Genomic DNA, 8,974 nt, shown 5'->3' on the forward strand with positions numbered 1-8,974 from the left:
AGGCTGATTTGAAGAGGACTGACAACGGTTTTGGGAAACAGTTTTAATTTAGATGTTAGTAAGTTGAACGATGCATCATGTCGTGTTAGTAAAAAGCTAAACCTCCCTAGTTATAGGGCTTATGGGAAATGCACCCCTGATTTTTATGTCATTGTGGTTAAAACTGAACTGTACAGGGATGGATATCCAAGCCAAGTTCAGAGTTGTGTGAATTTAAAAAAAAAAAGAATTTTTTGGAAATACTGTAGAAGATTAGCTTTTTTTTTTTTTTTTTTTAACGCTTGAGGTGCTATTTCACACCACATGGAATGTTTTACTGTTGTGCACACCAACACATGTTTTTCCCACGCTGATTCTCTGCATTCATTGTGTCTGTGCAACACCACAACATCTGCAGTGCAAGCCAAACCATATAGTTTTACTGCTCTCTCTTTCTCTCTTCCTCTCTCTCTTTGTCTGTCTGTCTTGCAGTCTCCCACTCTTCACTTCTCTCTCTCTCTCTCTCTCTCTCTCTCTCTGTCTTTCTATCTCTCTTTCTCTCTATCTGTATTACATTTCCCCCTTTCCCAGGCTCTCCCTGGTGACATCCTGCAGTAAAAATGATTCTGTCCCTTAATTATCACATCAAGATCACATTTTTGCTTCCCCCGAATTCCCCCTGGCGTGCAGCAGACTCTCTAGCGAGCCCAATGTACTTCCTCCACACTCTCTTTATCGGCTCTTTTTCTGTGCCGCATTTTAAGTTTATTTATCAGTTGTTTTCAGCACTACAAATACGTCTGGAGCCACTCAGCAGAGACACTTGAAGCACATGGTCGGGGGCATCCATTGTGTTTTTAACTTTCTTCTTCTTATTATTATTATTCATTTTTATCTTCTGCCTTGGGAGTCTATGGCGGCCCTCAGAAGTGTTGAAAAGAAGTTGTGGAATTCGAGGACATCACCTCATTTCACAATGTTTGATGATAGCCCCTCAAGTGCTCTAGCGCCACCAATGGGTCAATGCTGGAGCTGCATCCATGCACATTTAATCAAAAACACTAAAATGTTGTCACACATTTTGTGTCCATTCTTCACTACATTTGGCTCAGATGATCTTCAGACCAACTCAGAAGTTACCTACTGCTGTTTTGATTAATGGAACTGTTCACCCAAATTAATCAATCAAAATGGCGTGGGTACCAAACAGGAAGTGAGGTCACATCAGTGAGATCATATTGACATGACACTTGCTAAGTAGGCCTACTTGCCACCTTGCCCTTGACATAAAATCATAATATTTCCATGGCAACGATGCATAGCTAGACTGGTAAGTTCACACATTGCTGCTCGCAGCTATATTTATGAAATAAATTCTCATGGCTAATCGCTGCTGCCATTTCCACAGATGTTCGACACAGCGCCCAAAATGACTTTTTCATGAGGCCTTGACGTAATTATACATAGAAGTATAAAATATCTTTATTGTGTTAGGGCTAATTATAGATTGTGGCGAAGCCACATTGTTTTGGGCAAATGTGTCGATAAATAAACAGACTAGATGAGAGGGTGCTAAACAGACAATATCCTCCGCAGCATGATAGCAATTTTCCATTCTTACACGGTTCAATAAATCCATGTAGCAAGCCACAGTAGGGAAAGAAAACACTCAAGATTATCAGGGGCTGTGCGAAATTCAGTGGGGACTCATAGAATCAGATCAGATGAAAATGAGACAAATCAAACACACGCAGACACCCACAGATGCGTGTGCCCTACAAGCGCTGAGGCTACAGAGTGCAGCAGCTCCTGCCTTGCTTTAAGGAACACTGATGGAATCCACATGTAAATTGATGCCTATTCCTTTCTAATTTGCTCAAGTCACCATAAAACGGCCCGCAGCATGCATGACAATGCCCCCTCTCTCTGTCGACTGCTGGGCACAGAGACCTCTCACAGTGTCCTCTCCCTCTCTCTTTCTTCCTCCCTCTCTCTCTTTCTTCCTCTCTCTCTCTCTCTCTCTCTCTCTCTCTTTTTCTTCCTCTCTCTCCCCCTCTCAGCTGCCTTACCCCTCCTAAGACTCACATCTGGCCCCTATAAGCCACTGCAGCTGTTTGTGAAATTATGTGTGTATTTTAGAGGGTCCAGACCACAGAAAGCCCAGCCTCCTCCTCCTCTTCCTCCTCCTTGCCTGAAACCACAGAGAGGTGGGAAGGGAACAATCTGACTACTTGGAGTCTGTATCCTATGAAGGCTCTCACCAGATCTGTGTCAGTAGTCCCGGAGTTGGCCACAGAGCAGTAAAGATTTGCAGGCCTTTCATCTAATGGTTTACGCTCTTTCTGAAAATGTTTGTTTGCCTCGCCTCTAAGTAAAAAACAACAGGTCCCAGATGATTAAAGAAAGAAATTGATGACAAATGCGAAGGCTTTATCTGAAATCAGAGGCCACGTCACGTTAAGGAGTCAATATAATTTGTGTGTATGTGTGTGTCGGTGCTATTGTTGTTTTGTTTTTACACTAGTTTGTGCGCATTGTTCTGCCGTGTCTTCTACCTTACCCGGGAAAAGCACAAAAAACTTCAAAGTAGGGCTCAAACAGTTGCCAAGCAACAACTCTTTGTACTTGTACCCCAACAGCCACGATCACACCATTGTAGTTGGTCGGGTATTCCAGCGGGGAAATGATTTCCCTGCACACACAGAAAAAGTGCTGCACATATCCCTCCGTTTTGTTTCCTGCACAGTTTCCAGCTTCTGAGATGAGGGGAGAAAATCTCAGGAAATTGGGTTAAAATAAAAAATAAAAAACTCAACCCCCCCCTGCCAAAAATGATTTCTGTCATGTTGCACCAATGTGCCGTAGTACCATCTTTAATGAAATCAACGTGATTCTACAGTGCTCTGGTTAACATTCCTGCTGAAGTGAACGTGCTCTCCAATATACACCAGGATAAAATGTTTGGTTGTTTCCACCCCACTGGCACCAGGTTGTATTACTGAAATATGAATCCATGCAAAAGTGAACCTACCACTCAATGCCTCGTCCTCAGATTTAGACAGTTTTTCCTTCATCTGGATAACCCATTTCCCTCTGCCTCCCTTTTCTATACCCCCTCAATGAAGATGCACTCAAAAGATAGGTTTCATTGAAGAGTACGGACATAATATCCTTTTAGGGATGGATCTAGAGGGAAGGTTTCATATGTTTTTTTTGCCTCCTTTTGTGCCCTCGTTAATTAAAACACATGCTGAAAATTACCTGTCACCTAGCAACTACTCTGGTTTAACATTCAACCAAGTGAAAATGAATAATCATGCGCTTAAAAGCTCTGTCAGGAGCCCAGAATGTAAAATAAGGGCCGCGTGGAAGTGGGGGGGGGGGGGGGGGGGGGAGAAATGATCCATCACGTACGTTCACTAAATCTCCCCGCGTCGCGTCGCTTTTCCACATCAACCCCTGCCGTCTCGGCTGCCTCAGACGCGATGAGGACTGGCAATGCAGAAATCACTCTCTGCCAAGGGGTGCGCGGCTGCGCCCGCGCATACACAAAGTCAGCAAAGCCCACGCAGATTATTGATTACACATGTAACAACTTCATATAAAAACACACTGGCCATACATTCTCAAGTCAACTGGGCAAAGATCACTGTTGCATTTTTTCCTTGTTTAGGCTATAATGCTTTCTCCTATGCAGAATGACAAAAATAAACACGAAGCTAAGCAGTAAACGATTATGCTAGGTTTTGAAAAAAAAAAAAAACTAGAACAGTGCCCACAGATCTTAATATTCCAGTGTCGGGGAACGGTGGTAGGAAAAGACTGTGGAAGAGTAAGATGGTGTCCGTGGATGAGCCATGTGATGTATCCCCAGAGACCGTGAAGAAAGACCTGGAGACAGGCCTGTCTCAAGTACAGTATTACATCTTAACACCTCTCCACTCGTGTGGGCTGAAGCTGGGAACAGGGCTCCACAGATCAGGAAAGAAGACCATAATAGATTGGCGATTGTGCCTGACGGGGATGTGTGTGTAGGGGGGGGAGGTGGGTTTGAGTGTATTTCACGTTTGCAGTTGACTGTTGTCACTAAGTGTGCCAGAGTGTCAGCCAAACACAACAGCATCAGACCCAGAAGCCTCTTGATTATAACAATCACGCGGCTGAGTGAACACGGCAGTTTGGATGGAGCTGTGCCGCTGCCTATCGTCTCTGCCACTGGCTACCTTGGGGGCCCGGGCTGAGTGCGGCTGTCGAAGGCTGCAAGTGCTGGGGGGCCCCGGCGGCAGCTGCTGGGCTCTGATACACGGGGTGAACGTCTCCTCTCGGATTCCACTCTCTCCACACACACACACACACACACACACACACGCACACACACACACACACACACACACACACAAACACACACGCGCGCACGCGCGCACACACACACACACACGTGCAACCCTCTCTCTCCCCCGGACGGCATGCCTGTGGTCCCACTTCCACGCAGACAGCCAACACCCAGGCAAGGAGCCCGGCAACACCCAGGCATGAAGCCTGATGTGGGAAGGGGTGGGAAGGGGGGAGTGCCACGCTACGCTTGCTCTCTTTTCCACCTCCCAGTGCAATCAATGCCACCCCACACACTCACACAGACAGACAGACAGACAAACAGACACACACACACACACACACACACACACACACACACACACACACACACACACACACACACACACACACACACGCACACACACACCCCTCAGCAAGAGAGGTTTTTTTGCAGCTGAAAAGGGGAACAAAGAAATGAGAAATGGAAGAGAAACCAGAACAGAGAGATAGCAGGAGGGGAAAGAGAAGTAGAGAAGAGAAGTAGAACAGAGGGAGGGAGAATCACAAGAATGAGAGAAAGAGAAGGGGAATGGAGATTGGGAGCCGGAGAGTCTCCGCTTGAGTCTCTGAAACCCGAGGAGCACAAACTCAAGTGAACCACAGGCCCATGTCCGAGCTCACAGCATCGTCTGCTGTAAGTGGGCCGCCCTCCCAAGCTCCTGCCTTTCACTTCATGCTCACGGATGATGAACAGTGTATTGTTGTTGGTCCTCGTGGATAAGCAGTGCAACGTTTTTATACATACAAATGAATGCATGGATTCAAAGGTCCACACAAAAAAACCCCAAGAAAAACATGGTAGCAATTGAAAAGAGTAACATTCAGAGGAAAAAAGAATGAGTCAGGTTAAATTGAGAAAAACCGAGTGTCCAAGATCAAGATAAAACTGTAAAGCCGCAGATGAATCAGACATGGACTTTCCACGGTCATGGTGAAAGTATGTCATGACAATCACACAGTATAGTTATTAGACCTTATTACAGCAGGCTCTGGAAAACACAGATTGCACAAAAACCATCCACAAGCCCATGCAAGAGCAGAGTATGCAGTCCAACACCACGCATGTGCCAAGCCTGACGTTACCGCTCTGTTTAATGTACTCAAGACACCCTCAATTAAGGTGCCTGGTTAAAACATATGCTCATGTATGAGAATAAAACTGATCCAGAAACAGAGCTCTACACTACAGTCTGCAGTGACTCAGTATTCACAGAGGAAGCGCTATACGGTGTTGTGTCACACAGCATGTGTCTACTCTATACTGTCATTTCCGGCATGCTTTACTCTCACTTTCAGCTCTACAGTATGTGTCACATCATTATAGGGCTTTTATTGCCGTTACTGAACTTTTGCCTCCATTCGTCAGAGTCCAACTACCGGGCCCTGCACCATGCCAGGTCCTTAATTGAATCCAGCCTCCTCTCCTCTCTCTGTGTCTTCCAGTGAATGTCATCCTCTCCTCCTGTACCGCCTCCCCTTCATCTCCTCCTCGTCTTGTCCTTCATTTTTACTTCCCTTTTAGGACTCTCTCTCTCTCTCTCTCTCTCATTCTCTCTCTCTCTCTCTATCTCTCTCTCCTAGAGAAGCTCTCCGAAACAGGCTCCTCTAATCTTCAGCCAAAAGAACCCATCAGAACCACCAGTCAGCCGCCATGGATACACACACACACACACACACACACACACACACATACGCAAACACTGAGAGAGAGAGAAAGACCAGAACTGGCTCAAATATACCAAAGCTCTGAAGCATTATGTACATATCTCACACCGACACACAATTTAATAACAGAACTATTTCTGGCAAAACAAACATGTTTTACCTTGGATAAGAATAAGAAAGATTCTAAGCTGATTCCTGATCAAACACATTCCTTCATACGAACGATCACAACCCACAATAAAGAGAGAGAGAGAGAGAGAGAGAGAGAGAGAGAGAGAAAGAAAAGCGTTCCAGCTCCAGTCAGGTGGTGTATGTAAGGCGGTCTTTACTCAAACAGATGGGAAACTCAAAAGTGAAGAAGGATCTGGATCAATGTCCATGTGCTCGTTTTAGCACAGGCATTCCTTGTCTCCTTGCCTTCCAAATGGCCCCAGGCAAAGATAGAGCCTTTTGACCGGAATCTCACCACTCACTGAAGGCTCTTTTGTCTCCTCGGATACTGAGCATTCTGTTCAGCGCAACACAATAATGAGGGGACTCGTACGTTAACCACCCTGCGAGGTTAAGTAAGGAATGACACACACATTTACTGAATTATAGACACACTAAACGCTCCTCGCTGTAGCCCCAGATAATCACCCCATTCACAGCACACACTAATCCTTCGAAATAATTCACACACACGCTGGAACACACACACACACACAAAAAAAAATGTAAGGGCTTTACATTAGCAATGTGCACTGAACTCTCCTGAGTTCATATCGAGGCAATTTAATGATGTTGTCAATGGGAAATAAATAGATTAAATCATTTAGAGGGGATATTAATCACCGATGAACACGGGAGCCTTGTGTCAGTGAAGTCTTCGCCTTAATTTAAACCATCTGAACGTGCCCTCGAGATGCACATTTTCTGCTCTGCTGTGTGAATACATTCGACAGAAGAATAAAAAAAAAAAACACAGTGAAAGAGCTCTGCACATCACAGGGGCCAAAAGCAGTTCTTTCATTTCTTCTATTAAGTCATGCTTGGCGCTCAAAAAAAGGGCTTTTTTTATATACACAAAATCAAATGTGGAAGTCCACACACACCGCAACATATGCGGCGGCTCAAGAAAAGGATATAAACAATGCGCTTGTGTTTGAGGCGCTGTGTATGTGTATGAATGCATTGTATACATGTGTGCATGTATACAGTGCATCTGTGAATATATAGCATATCAAGACAAACGCCTACACAAGAGCACATAGGTGTGTGTGCACTGCAGTATCTCCCATGTGTGAGCGATGCTCTGTGAGTGTCTGGAGGTGGTGGCTGTGCAGGGTGAAGGGGCTTGCTAGAAGAGTGCCCAAGGCTTGGGTTGTCTGGAGGTGGTGGCTGTGCAGGGTGAAGGGGCTTGCTAGAAGAGTGCCCAAGGCTTGGGTTGAAAAGCCACAGCAGAAGGTCATTAGTTTCCCCTTTCACATTAGCATCTGCTGAATGGGATTAGCCGCCCAGAGGAGTGAAAAGCCCGACATCCCACAGACCCAGCCAACAAATGGAGTGGCCATTAACTGAACCCCGCCACCTCCACACACACACACTCACACTTGCACAGCACACACACACACACTCGCACAGCACACGCACTCTCACACATGCACATGCACACACACACACACACACACACACACACACACTCTCACACATACACACTCATCCTCCATCCCCACAACATGTCTATACCCACTTCCCTCCTCACCTACCTCTCACACTCTTTCTCACTCTCTTTTTCCTTCCTCGCGCACAGACTCTTTGCTCCCCCCTCCTCTCCTCTCTCTCCTCTCCTCTCTCTATCTCTCCACTCGGCACCTCCACGTGTTCTAGTGGACCATGGCAACTGAGTGATGTGCTTTTTGATGGGGGCCTGGACTTGCACTTCCAACCGAGTGGTTTGAAGGAGAAAGAACCTGTCAAAAAACAAAGCCCACCATGCTATAAATACTTCATACGCTCTGCCAACATGACTGGCACAACAACAGATATTTTCGGCAGTTTTTCATGTTTCAAATCTATGGGGCTTCGACAAGGTCATACAGTTTTACCAGTACGCATCTTCAAATTATAGGGCATGCAGAAACAGCATGGCGCATGAACTGACACCCAGTCCCCCACCAAAGATGGTTTTCTTTGCCTCTGCTGGGATGGAAAAGGCCTTAAGCTTTGAGGCAAAATGGCAGGCATCTGGCAAAAACAAACATCTGTTGTGCAGTGTGTGTGTGTCTGTGCGAAGCTTGGTTTCAATTGAATTTCTATGACTGAAGCACAATGGCAATACAAGCACAAACCGTCTCAGGGCGTTCAGTAAACATAAGATTGCCACAGCAGACTGTTCCATTTTATAGCAACATCTTATATTGATTATAAAGGAATGAAAGCAAAAACAGATAAAGCTTTTTTTCCAAGATACCTGGAAGTATAGATAATACATTAGTATGTGTAGAATTGCTTTCTTATTATGGTTAATAAAGGTGTTCCATAGTCTAAGGGTAATTTGTTTTCCCCTTGTTTTCAGATGACCTCATTTACCTGTTTTTTTTGTCTTTGTGTGGCTTTGTGAGAATCATACCTCAAGAGTGACCTCTGCTGGTACCACTGTTGTGACTTGTGTCTATAATACCACTTTGGCAGGTGTGGCTCACAAGAGTATATACAGTATATACAGTATATACAGTAAAAACTGCAAAAGAGTTTGAATTCAGGAATCATTATATTGTATATGTGCAAATTTAAACAACAGAGCTGGTCCAAAAAGATCATCTGTGCCATCCTATCTAAACCGATGTACATAATTCACGAAAGACCTCATGAGCACGTACTGTATGTGTACATTTACATGTGCTGATTTGACAATAATAATAGTTGTTTGTTAGTAGTCTGTTAGTTCTTATTGTTATTCTTGAGAAAATACGCT

Source organism: Sardina pilchardus, chromosome 7 (genome assembly GCF_963854185.1).
Source record: "Sardina pilchardus chromosome 7, fSarPil1.1, whole genome shotgun sequence".
NCBI lineage: Eukaryota > Metazoa > Chordata > Actinopteri > Clupeiformes > Clupeidae > Sardina > Sardina pilchardus.